Source organism: Bos mutus, chromosome 19 (assembly GCF_027580195.1).
Source record: "Bos mutus isolate GX-2022 chromosome 19, NWIPB_WYAK_1.1, whole genome shotgun sequence".
Lineage (NCBI taxonomy): Eukaryota > Metazoa > Chordata > Mammalia > Artiodactyla > Bovidae > Bos > Bos mutus.
In genome coordinates, this window is record NC_091635.1 from 16,376,362 (window position 1) to 16,391,677 (window position 15,316).

General features: G+C 40.3%; 1 long non-coding RNA gene across 1 annotated transcript in view; it reads left to right on the forward strand.

The window, feature by feature from the left end:
• Window positions 1–750: 750 nt before the first annotated feature.
• Window positions 751–15,316, forward strand: part of LOC138992094 (uncharacterized) — a 54,485-nt gene continuing 39,919 nt past the window's right edge. Inside the window, exon 1 of the long non-coding RNA XR_011467955.1 lies at window positions 751–843. This is a non-coding gene — a long non-coding RNA (uncharacterized lncRNA). The remainder of the gene's footprint in view (window positions 844–15,316) is intronic.

A 15,316-nucleotide genomic window follows, 5' to 3' on the forward strand; every position in this document is an offset into this window, starting at 1 on the left:
GGAAGGAATGATGCTAAAGCTGAAACTCCAGTACTTTGGCCACCTCATGTGAAGAGTTGACTCATTGGAAAAGACTGTGATGCTGGGAGGGATTGGGGGCAGGAGGAGAAGGGGATGACAGAGGATGAGATGGCTGGATGGCATCACTGACTCGATGGACGTGAGTCTGAGTGAACTCCGGGAGTTGGTGATGGACAGCCTGGCGTGCTGTGATTCATGGGGTCGCAAAGAGTCGGACACGACTGAGCGACTGAACTGAACTGAACTAAAGTTTGTGACTGTCCTAGGGATTCTTATTCAGAAAGTATTGGGTGGAATTCAGGGAACTGAATGAAAAAGTACCATTATTCAGTAAACTCCATGAACTGGAGGGTATGGTTCAGTTTTGCTCACCATTCTTTCTCAATCGTCTGACATATGGTCAGGACTCAGAATTATTTGTCAAAAAAAAAAAAAAAAGAACCAAAATGTGATGTATCTGAAGCCCTCTAATTAAGTAATAAACAACTGTATGTCTCAGTGTCTGATGACTTTTATAGGAATTAGGTGAAACAAGCCTTTTGGAAGATGAATATTTCCTTCAAAGCTGCCATTTATTGCAGGGCATCAGTTATTCAATAAATGATGTACTTGTGGCTCATCTAATAGTTCCAGCTACTGATTTAGGTTGTGGGAGAATTTTGAGAAACAAGACTTGAAACCTAAAAGTTTTAACCAAGTTAAATTTTGCATTATTTTTTTCTATCAGGAGAACTTGCCATGCTGAACTTACTAACAAACGGAACTGGGTTCAACGCCTGGCATGCAACAAAGTGAATCTACTGACCCCAGCTTGTGGAGAAGGTAAAATACAGCATTTATTTGTAGAGCACTAAGCAAGGAGAATGGGAACTCATGCTCAAAGACCTGAACTCCCCAGTGGCTTTCAGGAAAGGGTTGTTGAAGAGAGTGTGAGGGAAAGGGTCACAGATGCGTGATCAGCTTGTGCAGTTCTCTGATTGTTGATGATGAGGTAAGAGGGTGATGTTTTAGGAATCTCAATCAACCTTCTGGCTCCAACCTTTCTGAGGTTTCTGTGCCAGTGGCCCCCAATTTTCATCTGGTAGGAGTTTGGTTTCTGTTAAAACAACCCGAGGATATGGCTAGGGATATTATCTGTAGCCCTTGAAGCATCAGGAATCCTTGACTTTGTTTTATAGCTAAATTATTATTATTCTCTTTTACTTGACTGCTTTCCTTTGTGTTTTCATTTTCTCACTTCTCTGATGAAATTTGCTTTTTGGAACTCAGAAGGCCTGGGAGGCTAAAACTTTTCTGTTGATACAAACAAGAGGCAGGGGACACAGGGTGGGGATTTGCCCCATGAAGGCTCTATAGGTTCCTGCTCAGGTTCAAACTCTTTGGGGTTTTCTGATCTTCCTGACTAGTGAGTATGATGTGAGCTCTTGTACCCTACAGAATGAAGGACAATCCTTCTGCATTCCACCTTCGGATATAGGTAGAATAAACTAGAGCTAAAGGGGTATAATTTCCAGAAAACCGTAATTTACATTCGAACAAAAGGCTGTCAGAGCATATATTTTGCTCTTTAAATAGCATGTCACTGATGTATTGATTCTACTATGTGAAAATCATTGTTTAAGACCTTCAGGGAAATCTGAGAAATATTCCTACCCTCCAAGAGCTCACAACCCAGGAGAGAAGGTGAAGCAGGAATACAGCTCGAATCCCTCCTCATCCTCTTTAGTGCTTCCCAGGGCCTTTGCCAGTTGATTTCTTTAATTATCTTTTCACTTCATTGTGGGTTTACTGTCTTTCTGCATTACAAGGCAGAGCATTCTTTTCACAGTTGAGCACTGCCGTGGTTTTCTGTCTCTTGCTTTTCTTTTTCTTGTAAAAATCATTGTTGTTGCTGTTTGTTCAGTCACTCAGTCGAGTCTGACTCTTGGCAACCCAATGGACTGCTGCACGCCAGGCTTCCCTGTCCTTCACCAACTCCCAGAGCTTGCTCAAGCTCACGTCCATTGAGTCAGCGATGCCATCCAACCATCTGTCCTCTATCGTCCCCTTCTCCTCCTGCCTTCAGTCTTTCCCTGCATCGGGGTCTTTTCTAATGAGTCTGTTCTTCACATCAGGTAGCCAAAGTATTGGAGCTTCAACTTCAGCCTCAGTCCTTCCAATGAATATTCAGGATTGATTTCCTTTAGGAGGGACTGGTTTGATCTCCTTGCAGTCCAAGGGACTCTCAAGAGTCTTCTTCAACGCATTGGAAAATGCAAATCAGTAAACATTTACTAACCCTGGATCTGGGCTAAAAGAGTCTTCTTATTCCTTGAAAACTACTTCTTACTGGGGAACTGGGCCTTGGATGGCAAAGGGAACAAAAAGCCCTGCTGGCCAGGGAGGTCTGGCTGTCACTTAGCACAAACGTCCTTCTCTTATGACAGCCTCTCGCAGACTTGACAGGCCTGTCTCCAGGCTTCCAAGGCTCTTCTCTCAGACCTCTTTCCTCCTACCACTACGTGCTAAAGTTAGTTGAAGTTAAGCGTTTTTTTTTTGTTTGTTTGTCTGTTTTAACAATAAATAATACATTGCTCTTTGTAGTGAAAAACTGTTTAAAGTGAAGTATGCAGGGTAAATGTAGACCTCCTCCTCCCCTCTCTCCCAGGTCAGCAGCTAGAGCAAGCCCTCCAGGTCAGTGTATGCAGCTTCAATATAAAGACATCTTTCTGTGCATTTTGCACTACATTTTCCAAATCTTTTCATGTTGGAGCATATGTAAATATACCTATTCCGTAGCATGAATGTGCGTCCTGTAACTTCTGATGGACATTTCTTTCTTTGTTGTCTTTCTCACTCTCTCCCTTTGCTGTTACAAAGGATGCTCCGGTGGATATTCTTACACAGATTTCTGAAGAAAACTTACAATCTTATACAATTAACGAATCTTTAATGTAGCTAAGTTTTATTTTAATACATTAATGTGATATAATCGTACTTTGAAAGAAATAGGTATCCTTTGTTCCCAACCATTTATTTAATAGGCCCTCTTGTTCCTATTAGGACTTCCCTGGTGGCTCAGATGGTAAAGCGTCTATCTACAATGTGGGAGACCTGGGTTTGATCCCTGGGTTGGGAAGATCCCCTGGAGAAGGAAATGGCAATCCACTCCAGTACTATTGCCTGGAAAATCCCATGGACAGAGGAGCCTGGTAGGCTACAGTCCGTGGGGTTGTGTTGGACATGACTGAGCGACTTCACTTGTTCCTATTGGTCTAAGATGTAAACTGTATCCTGAACTAAATTTGCATGTATACCTGCTTCTGACTCTTCCAGTGATTTGCCTTTCTATAGATTTCTTTGTCTAAACCAACCATACTTTCCATGCCATACAGTTAGGATAATCTTATAGGATGTTTTCAAATTTGGTGGGGCAGGTCTTCAAACACTGTTCTCAAAATATTTTCATTATTTTTGTTCATTTTTTTTCCTTATGGCTGAGCTTTAGTGTTAGTTTGTCAAGTTCCACTTAAAAATTACATTGGAAATTTTTTAAAAAAATTAACATATAGTAGAATTAACTTTGGGGGAAATGTACAGTTCTGTGAATACCGACGTGTGCAGATTGGTGTAGGCACCACCCCAGCCAGGATATGCAACACTTTCATCAACCTGTTACTGTCAGACTTTCCTCCAGCTGTAGCTCCTGTCATCCACTGTCTATTCTCTGCCACTATAATTTTGTCTTTTTGAGGATCTTATATGCATGGAATCGAATAGTATGTAGTCCTCTGAGACTGATCTCTCAGTCAGCATGGTGCCTTTGAGATTCACCCAAGTTCTTGAGTGTGTTTCTTGCATTGTAAAGTAATATCCCACGGCATGAATGATTCCAGTTTATTCATTCTTCTCTGCTGAAGGACACTCAAGTTGTTTGCAGTTCGGGGCCACTCTGAAGAGAGAGTCATCTTAAACACTCACGTACAGATTTTCATGTGAACATAAACCTTCATTTTTCTTGGCTAAATACCCAGATGTGGGATTTCTGGGTTGCATGCTGAGTTTCTGTTTAATTGTAAAGACTGCCAAACTCTTCCAGAGCAGCAGTCCTGTTTGCATTCCCCCCAGTCGTGTCTGAGAGTACAGGCCCTGCAATATCCTCATCAGCCCTTGCTGTCGTGAGTTCTTTGTATTCTGTCATTCTGATCAGTGTGCAGTGGGATCTCATCATGGTTTTAGTTTGCATTTGCCTAATGGTTAATGATGCTGAACATCTTTTCATGTCCTTATTTGCCATTCTCACATTCTCTTTGGTGCAAGTGTCTGTTCACATCTTTTGCTCATTTTAAAAATGGGCTATTTGTTTCCTTATTATTGAGTTTTGAGGGTTCTTTATATATTCTGGATGCAAATCCTTTGTTGGTAAGGGTGGCTTCATGGGAGTGTGACCTGTGTGGTCACACAGACCTATGCTCAGAGGAGCCCCATTTAATGTTCTGCTGTTGCAGCTGAAATTCTTAATAAGTTTTCATCAAGGGGTCCCACATTTTCAATTGGTACTGGGCCTCATAAATTATGTAGCTCATCTTATTTGTTGATATAAGATTTGCAGATATTTTTCCCCATCAGTAGCTTGTCTTTTTTTTTTTTTTCTCTTAACAGTGTCTTTCTCAGAGCAAAAGTTTTACATTTTGGTAAAGTCCAGTGGTGTCATGACCAAGATCCCTTTGATCACAAAAAGTTTCTCTTGTTATCTTATAAGTGCTTTATAGTTTTATGTTTTAAAACCTTAAGATATATGATCTGCTTTCAGTTAATTTTTGTGTAGTATATATGATTATGATTTAGGTTTTACATTGAAACTTTGGCAACGTATTTAATTTATAGATTCATTTAGGAAGCACTGGCATCTTTACAATGTAATATTTTTATATCCAAGAACATGATCATGTTTTTTAAATGATTCAAGTCTTTTATGTCTGTAAAACTTTATAGTTTTATCCACATATATTGTGCTCATTTTAGTAGTTTATTCCAAGATATTTTGGAGTTTTTGTTGCCACTTGAGTGAGATTTGTTTTCCATTATGTTGATCAATTCCTTTATAGTTGATGGATATAGTTGAAAAGAAAGCTGTTGTTTTTATGCTTTGATCGTGTGTCACAACCGCTTTACTAAAGGGTCCTGCTCATTGTTTTCTTTAGGCAGGTCTCCAACAATCCCTTCCCTCCCACTTCCTGTCTTTCCCTTCTGTCAGCTAGGAGCAGGAATGGGGTGGGGTGTCAGTCCTGTGAATTCTGCTGAAATGACAGATGCCGACCAGCGCTGAGGGTCAGGAACTGACCCCATTTGCTGTGAGGTACTTAATGCCATTGTTCTTAGCTCTGGGGTTTAAGAGCTAATTGCATCAGATAAACACTAAACACATTTTATCAGTCCATATTTTATTCAGCTCAAGTAACAGACTAGTTGAGTGGCATTTACTTTTTAAGATGTGTTTTGTTTTTCTCACATAACAAGAAATCTGAAGGTAGGCTGTTGCTGGTGTTGGTTCAGCGCTTCAATACTACCACTAGGAATCCAAACTCTTTTAGACTTGGGGGAAAAAAAAAAACTTTTTACATTGAAATAATTTTATATTCACAGGAAAATCACAAAGAAATTACAAAGAGTTCTCATATACCCTTCCCCGAGTTTCTCCTAACATTATTGTCTCCTATAAAGAACATTTGTCAAAAGTAAAAAGTTGGTACATTGTTATTAACTAAACCACAGTTTTTTGGAATTTCATCAGTTTTTCTACTAATGTGTTTGTCCAATTCCACCCAATCCAGGTATCACATTACATTTGGATTTCATGTCTCCTTAGGATCCTTGGAAGGATCTGGTGGCTCAGATGGTAAAGCATCTGTCTACAATGCGAGAGACCTGGGTTCGATCCCTGGGTTGGGAAGATTCCCTGGAGAATGAAATGGCAACCCACTCCAGTACTCTTGCCTTGAAAATCCCATGGATGGAGGAGCTTGGTGCAGGCTACTGTCCATGGGGTCGCAAAGAGTCAGGCATGACTGAATGATTTGACTGACTTACTTTAGGATCCTTGTGTGTCTCTAAGCCTTCACTTGTTTTTCATGACTTTGACACTTTTTGAAGATTACTAGCCAGTTTGTAAATGGTTCCTCAACATGGTTTGGCTGGTGTTTCTGATACTTAGCCTGGGATTGTGGGTTTAGGGGAAGAATGCCCCAGAGGTGGAGTGCCCCTCTCATTGCATCATATCAGGGGCTACATGACCTCGACAAGATTAATCCCCTGTGATGTTAGCCCTGTGACTGTCAACTGGTAGTGCTAAACTTAATTACAGAAGTAGTGTCTGCCAAATCTTTCAGTCTTTTTATTATGGAGAATTTGAAACATACACAGAAGTAGAGAGAAGATGCTTGTATGTCTAACTTCAACAGTTATCTATCTATAATTGATCTTGTTTCAATCTATACTTACACTCACTTTCCCAGCAGCCACCACTGAGCTATTTTGAAGCAAGCTGTAGATACCATAGTTCAGTCCAGTTCAGTTGCTCAGTCATGTCCGACTCTTTGCGACTCCATGAATCGCAGCACGCCAGGCCTCCCTGTCCATCACCAACTCCCGGAGTTTACTCAAGCTCATGTCCATCGAGTCAGTGATGCCATCCAGCCATCTCATCCTCTGTCATCCCCTTCTCCTCCTGCCCCCAATCCCTCCCAGCATCAGGGTCTTTTCCAATGAGTCAACTCTTCGCATGAGGTGGCCAAAGTATTGGAGTTTCAGCTTTAGCATCAGTCCTTCCAGTGAAAACCCAGGACTGATCTCCTTTAGGATGGACTGGTTGGACCTTCTTGCAGTCCAAGGGACTCTCAAGAGTCTTCTCCAACACCACAGTTCAAAAGTATCAATTCTTTGGCGCTCAGCTTTCTTCACAGTCCAACTCTCACATCCGTACATGACCACTGGAAAAACCATAGCCTTGACTAGACAGACCTTTATTGGCAAAGTAATGTCTCTGCTTTTTAATATGCTGTCTAGGTTGGTCATAACTTTCCTTCCAAGGAGTAAGCCTCTTTTAATTTCATGGCTGCAATCACTACCTGCAGTGATTTTGGAGCCCAAAAAAATAAAGTCTGACACTGTTTCCACTGTTTCCCCATCTATTTCCCATGAAGTGATGGGACCAGATGCCATGAACTTCATTTTCTGAATGTTGAGCTTTAAGCCAACTTTTTCACTCTCCTCTTTTACTTTCATCAAGAGGCTGTTTAGTTCCTCTTCACTTTCTGCCATAAGGGTGGTATCATCTGAGGTTATTGATATTTCTCCTGGCAATCTTGATTCCAGCTTGTGCTTCTTCCAGCCCAGCGTTTCTCATGATGTACTCTGCAGAGAAGTTAAATAAGCAGGGTGACAATATACAGCCTTGACGTACTCCTTTTCCTATTTGGAACCAATCTGTTGTTCCATGTCCAGTTCTAACTGTTGCTTCCTGACCTGCATATAGGTTTCTCAAGAGGCATGTCAGGTGGTCTGGTATTCCCATCTCTTTCAGAATATTCCACAGTTTGTTGTGATCTTCAGTACGGATCACTAAAGTATAAGGACTTCAAGAAAAATAGCCACAATATCACGGGGCTTCCCTGATGGTAGAGTCTTCCCAGATGGTAAAGAATCTGCCTGCAATGCAGGAAACCTGGGTTTGATCCCCGGGTCGATATCATTACCATTTCTTAAAAGCTTTATAATCTTGAAGCTGTTTCTATTTTCCCAGTCTGCCCTCCTTGGCGTGTGATTCTTTATCTTGCTGTTTAACAGTTGCAAGAAAGCTACTCTATCTTCAGCCATCACATTGAAGTTCAAGGCAAGACACCACGAGGCAGAGTAGCAAGAAATCACCTTTCCCAGACCCCTCCTCCCTCCCTTACACCCGCAGACCTGAGTGAGGTCTCGCCTTTCATCTGCCAGAACTATGTCGGTGGCTGCCATTACTAACAAGGCAAGTTGGAAAACTGAGTGTTTGTCTTTCCAACCTCTGTAATAGAGGATTATATGGATTAATAAGGTGAGGCATAGTTGCTAATAAGCCAACATATAGTATCTTTCACACTAGTTTTGGGAAGAGAAAAGTTTTACTTGGCACCTGTCTCCATTCTGTGAAACTAATCATTAGAACTGGATGAGGACAGAGTGGAATTGGCAGCAGGAGTAGCTGAGCTGCTGAGCCGTGGCGGTGATCACATGTTGCTGCTCTTGGCCTGATGAGGCCTTCAGGATGAAGCACGAATGAGCATATTAGTGGAGGAGCCCCAGGTGTGGGTGCTAGAGCCACATGGGGCTGGAGCCTGGCAGTCATTGTGCTGCTTCAGTCGTGTTCAGTCGCTTCAGTCGTGTTCGACTCTCTGTGATCCCAGAGACGGCAGCTCACCAGGCTCCCCCGGCCTTGGGATTCTCCAGGCAAGAACACTGGAGTGGGTTGCCATTTCCTTCTCCAATGTACGAAAGTGAAAAGTGAAAGTGAAGTTGCTCAGTCGTGTCTGACTCTTCGAGACCCCATGGACTGCAGCCTACCAGGCTCCTCCGTCCATGGGATTTTCCAGGTAAGAGTACTGGAGTGGGGTGCCATTGCCTTCTGCGGGCAGTCATTGTAGTTTGTCTTCAAACTTCAGGGACATGGGTGTTAAAGAATGTCATTCCGTAGGTCATAAAATGGAGGCTTTTCTAGATTACTGAGTAGGCTAAGTAGGGAGTCTGAGAAAAGTTTGATTTTGATAATTTTAGTAAGAACTTTGCAAAATAAAAAAATTTAGAAAGAAGATTCCAAGTTTCAATGAATCTAAGATGTATCATTAGTTTATATACTTCTAGCAACAAAAATATGCTACCAGTAAACCATGATGTGCCTTTGAGTATAAGGCATATCCTGACTTCAGAAATGTTAAAATGTGTGGAAATGTGTCTTAGTATTGATAAAATATGGTGTTTTAATTATGTTAGACAAGTAAATTTCAGGTTTTATATATTACAGCGTTTAGACTTTATAGAAATTGAGGCATAATCAGATCAATGGACTTTCACTTGTACTACCACCAAGATTAACATATAACACTTTTCCACCATCTCAGGAAGTTTCTTTGTGTGCCTTCTCAGTCAGAGCCTACCACAAAGGTCACCACTTCTGATTTTTCCACCACAAATCAGGTTTGTCTATTTGGGGACTTCATATAAATGTAATCCTTCAGTTTGTTCTCTTTTGTGTCTGGCTCCTTAATTCAGTGTAATGTTTTTGAGATATATTGATCTATATAAAAGTATAATCATTGTTTATAAAGTATAATCTATTCTCCTGTTGATGGACATTTGGGCTGTCTACATTTTTTCTTTTTTACTATTGTAGTAAAAGCGTCTGTGAGCATATGTGAACAAGTCTCTGTACAGACTTGAGTTTTTATTTCTTTGGGATAAATACCTAGAGTGGAATTACTAGATCATAGGGTGGAGAAGGCAATGGCACCCCACTCCAGTACTGTTGCCCGGAAAATCCCATGGATGGAGGAGCCTGGTAGGCTGCAGTCCATGGGGTCGCGAAGAGTCGGACACGATGGAGCGACTTCCCTTTCACTTTTCACTTTCATGCATTGGAGAAGGAAATGGCAACCCACTCCAGTGTTCTTGCCTGGAGAATCCCATGGACAGAGAAGCCTCGTAGGCTGCAGTCCATGGGGTCGCACAGAGTTGGACACGACTGAAGCGACTTAGCAGCAGCAGCAGGGTGGTGCAGGCTTAACTTCATAGTAAGGCACCAAACAGCTTTGCAGAGTGGTTTTACTGGTTTATACTCTCAGCTACAAAGTAGAAGAGCTCCAGTTTCTCCATATCCTCCAAACATTAGAAATTGATAGTCTTTTAATAAAATTTTAACTAAGTAGTACGTATAAAGAAGTATCTCATTGTGGTTTTAATTTGCATGTCCCAGACGGCTAATGAAGTTGAATGTATTATCATGTGCTTTTTGACCACTTGGATATCTTCTCTTGGGGAATTCTCATTGAAATCTTCTATCTATTTTTAAAACCTGAGTGATTTGGTTTTTTTCTTATTGAATTGTAGGAATTCTTAATTCTTAAAGATTTTCAGGGCAGACAGAACACTTGAGACCACCACCTCCTCTTCCTTCTTGCTCTCCCAGTTATGTGTAGACTTTGTCAGGGTGTCCATCTCACATTAAATCTGGTATTATCATCTTTACCTTCTTTTTGGTAAAACTGACAATTACTAGTATAATTCATAGTCATTTGCTATCTAGGTAAAGCCTTTTTGTTATGACTCCCCAAAACTGGGAGAGTAAATGACCCTAAATGGGAATCAAGTCTATTAGCAGGACATGTGATTTCCAAATCTTTGTTTCCAACAAAATTAAGAAAAAACTCTAACTTACCTACTAACTGATCATTAAAAAAGTTTTTTGCATACCACTTTATGATTTTAGCTATATGACCTGTGAAGCTAATAGTAAAATATTAATTTCTTTGATAGAATCCCTTTTCTTCTGTTTATTTATATGAGTGAAGTTTCAGCACTTACATCTATAAAAAGAAAGACAATAGCAAAAGAATTAACTCTGGAAACCTTTTCTCAAAATTAGTAACAGCTATCCATGGATTTATGAACTAATTAAAATATAAAAACAGCCACATCCATCTCATTAAAAAATACCTTTTCAGTACAACTTTACTATTTATGTTTGGTCATTACTTATCAAAACATCATATATTTAGATTTTTTAATTAAATTTTTACTTACCAAAATTGTAATAATAGCAATGCAGAAAAACCTCAAAAAATTAATCTCAAATAATAGACATATTTTATTGCATGAAGGAATGATGGCTCACTTAATAGCAAAAAAGAACATTCATTACATTGTGATCAAATTCTGGGGAAGAAATAAAATAGAAATACAATTTTAAGTAATAAAAAGAACAGTGGAAATTTGGCCTGTTATAGAAGATCTTGTTCACATATTTTAGATTTTGGAAACCAGATGCCATGGTATTTAGATTCTGTTGTAGCCACATAAAAGAGTTAATTAATAGTTTTATTTAAAAATGTCAAAATGTCAAAAAATGTCAAAATAAATGCAAGATTATTTCTTTTCCAGCCATTTAAAACTGATAATGAAGGATTTTGGATGTCAAACTAAAAATATGGGAGGGGACTCAGTTTTTCAAAATTCCCAGTGGTACATGAAGGATAACAACAAATTGATCATGGCTTCAGTTTTGGTTCAGGCCAGTGCCCCCTCCATCCCTGGAGGTAGTAGGGTGAGGGGAATCACCTTCTCTGGAACTGTCTAGAAATACAAACAGAAAGCGGAGAATATTGGGAAGGGGCAAAAGAGGTTGGCTGATTCAGAGGCAAGCAATCAACAAGTATAAGAGGAGAGACCATTGAAAGGTCAGTAGAGTCAAGGTAAGCATTTCCCCCATCTTCAATAGGAGTAAATGCGCTTGTTTGAAAGCAGAAGGGAAGAAGCACTGGTTAAATGGGGTCTAGGGGTCCAGTGGTGATGTCCTGGGGGAGGAGAGGAAGGGAGGAGAGAGAGACAGTGGGTGTGTGACTTTGTAAACAGGTTGTGGCAATTGACTGACGCCCCTGAACTTGAACTGCCTGGTAGGTGGACAAGCACAGCCCGTTATGGCTGAGTAGAGTCTCCTGGGGATTCCTGTGGTAACAGAGAAGCTTTTTTCTGCAAGGTCTACTCCCAAGCCACAAGAGAGCAAAACACTCTGTTGAGTAAATGGATACTGTTCAGACAAAGGGTCCAAACTTCCAGTTGTAAGATGAATAAGTTCTGGGGATCTAATGTTTAGCGTAGTGATTATAGTTAATAATTTTGTATCATACACTTGAAAATTGCTAAGTGAGTACATCCTGTATGTTCTCACCACAGAAAAGAAATGGTAATTATGATGTAGAGGTGAGTTTAGGTTATGGAGGTAATCATTTAAAATACGTAAGTGTATCAGATCAATACATTGTGTACCTTGAACTTACACTTGTATCTCAGTAAAGCTGGGGAAGAAAGGGATATTTTTGTTGTTTGTTAGGCATACCCCAACAAATAAAAATGCACTTCCAGGGTATAAGACTGAGTCCCTGAACTTATTACTCTTTATTGGTTTCAGGCAACAACCATTGCAGTAGTTTGACCAGAAAAGCTCTTGGTAAATCATATCTCCTTGGTAAATCATATCATAACTGTCTATAGCTCCTGTATCTTTATGTGAAGATAGCATGTTTAGTTTTTAAAACTCTTTCTTGAAGTATAATATAAACACAAAAAGGTAAATGTATCATAAGATTATTGCTTGATGAATTTTTATAAGCCGAATCCACCAGGTAACCCTCATCCAGGTAGAAAGAGAACATCACCTGCACCTCACCGCCCCTTCTCCGTGTTAATCTGATAGTGTTTAAACTTAGCTTAGACCTGAAGCTAGGAAAACAAAAAACGAACCAAAAAAAATTATAGTCTGCCTTTGAAATAACACGACAGCGGGTTTAAACTGTTAACTTAGTTCTCTGAGCATTTCACTGCTGGAAAACTGATTTCAGAAACACTTTGGGCCTAAAAACCACATCTTTAAGCAAAAATCTGAATTGCTCATAGAATGATTTTCTTCTTTTGATACATCAGCAGAATCTGTCAAATGACTGGTGGATTGGAGAGAAGTAGAAGATGTGAGTTTTTATTAAGCAACAATGAATGAGCAGAGAAGCAAAATATTAGCCAAAAAAGTGGGAACTAGACCTAATTTGACCTAGGATCCTGCTTTATAAGTGTGCTCTGTGAGTGAAGTGTACCTAGTAGCTTTGTAAGGTGTTTTATTTTGTAAAGGTGATTATTGTTTGGAGAAGCCCTTTTTTTTCCACCTTGTTTTATACTATAATAATGTCAATAGTGTCTAGTCACAGTATCTAGTTTTATATTTTTATAGAGTGTCAATACATTCATTTTCATTGTTCTGATTTTTTCCTTTTTTATTTTGTAGCTATACAGATCTGATGTCTATCCTCATTTGTTCTAATTAGCATACCTATGCTTATGTCAATGGAGGGTGAGGCATATGAGTGGATATGGGGCCTGTCTTTTATAAAACACTGGTGTAGAGCCCCCATTTCTTTTTTTCCCCTGGAGTAAGATAGAAAAAGCAGTTGAGGGTTGGAATGGGAAAGGGCAGGATGGGAAGGGAAGAGATCAGAGTCTGAAAAGTCCTGGGAGTTGTTTCTGCTGAAGCTGTTGGTTAAACCAGGGGACCAGATAGCCAAGCAGAGGTAGACAGGATACTTTCCCCGTGTCCTGGGCTCCCTAACCCCACCTGGCTCTGCAGGGTCTGAGGGCTAGGAGGCAGCTGCCATTGGCTGGTGCCTTCCAGTTCCCTTTCCTCTAACCATGCCCTGGCTCCTGGGGCTGGGCTAGGTCTTTTATAAGTACACGTATTTATTAGTGCACACCCTCAGCCTGGCGCATCTAGCTATTAGAAAAATAGCATTGACAGCTGTTTGCTTGATTATCAACAGTAGCCAGAGAAGTCAGGTGAGTGTCAACTTTTTTTTGGTAGTTAGAACATTTAACATGAGGGTGAGAAACATCAAAGTGTTAGTTGCTCAGTTGTATCCAACTCTTCGCAATCCTATGGACTGTAGCCTGCCAGGCTCCTCTGTCCTTGGGATTCTCCAGGCAACAGTACTGGAGTGAGTAGCCATTCCCTTCTCCAGGGGATCTTCCTGACCCAGGGATCAAACCTGGGTCTCCCACATTGCAGGCAGGTTCTTTACCATCTGAGCCACCAGGGAAGCCTCTTAATAATTTTTTAAGTGTACAATAAATACAGCACTGTTAGCTCCAGACACGATGTTGCACTGCAGATCTCTAGAACTTTTTCATCTTGCATGACTGAAACATCACACCTGTTGACAAGCAACTCAGCATTTCCCCCTCCTTACAGCCCTGGAAACCACTATTTTGCTTTCTGCTTCTATGAGTCTGACTATTGTAGGTTTTGCATATAAGACGAATCATGTAATATTTATCCTTTTGTGACTTATTTCACTTAGCTTGCTGTCATCAAGGTTCATCCATGTTGTGACAAATGGCAGGATTGCCTTCTTTTTCAAGGCTAATATCCTATTGTGTGTATAGTATAAAACACATTTTCTTTATCCATTTATCCACTGATGTACATCTAGGTTGTTTGTACATCTTGGCTACTGTGAATAATATTGCAATGAACAGGTGAGTATAAATACCTCTTTGAGGTCCTGACTTCAATTCTTTTGAACAGATACCCAGAAATGGGATTGCTGGATCATATGGTAGTTCTATTTTTAATTTTTTGAGGAACCTCCATACCATTTTCCATAGCAGCTGCACCATTTGTGAATATATGATATGTTATCTTAAGTTACTTAAGTAACTGTCTCATTGCAGTATGGACACCATGTGTACCATTACCACTTCTCAAGAAATACCTATGCCAGTAGTTATAACTTTATAGGCATTTAACTTTTGATAAGAAAGGAACTTGAATATCAGAAAGGAACTTGGAAATTGGGAAGATCTTGCCCTTTGATTTTTAAAAAATATATATGATTTTTTTTTTCTATCAAAGGTAGTTACCACTAGCTTTTCCTTTTTCCTTCCCAATTCAATACTTTAAGTTTATTACTTTTGGGCTTCATTTAAATGTCCACTTAAACTAATTTAAATGTAATACATGGCCCTTGACACTCTGCTACTTTCTGTCAAAATGGACTATTGAAAATGCAGCCTTTCAAGGGGAAAGGTTTCTGCCCACAGAGTGGGGTTGTATCATCACTCTGTGAAACAACAGTGACTCAGAAGCTCAGACCTGTAGGCAACTGACATGTTGAGGTCAAAAAAGTTACAAATGTGTTCCTGTTAATGGAAAAGTGTGAGGGTGTCTGGTGATTGGAGATCAAGTAAAATATGGAGGGAGGAGTTAAGACAGTGGGCTGCGAAGCTGCAGGGAGGAGGCTGTGGGGGTTGAGGACCAGTATAAGTTTTGGAGGACACTGGTGATGGGAGAGCAGGGCTCAGCCAGTGGAGAGAGGAGGAGAAGGAAGCAGACAGGATGAAATTAGAAAGAGTGAAATAAGATGAGAGGTGGCCCCTGGAATACGAGAAGAGGGCATCATGATACTGTGGAAGGAGGGATGGAAGGAGAGCAGAGAAACCGAGGATGGCAGGACAGGTAGATGGGGGG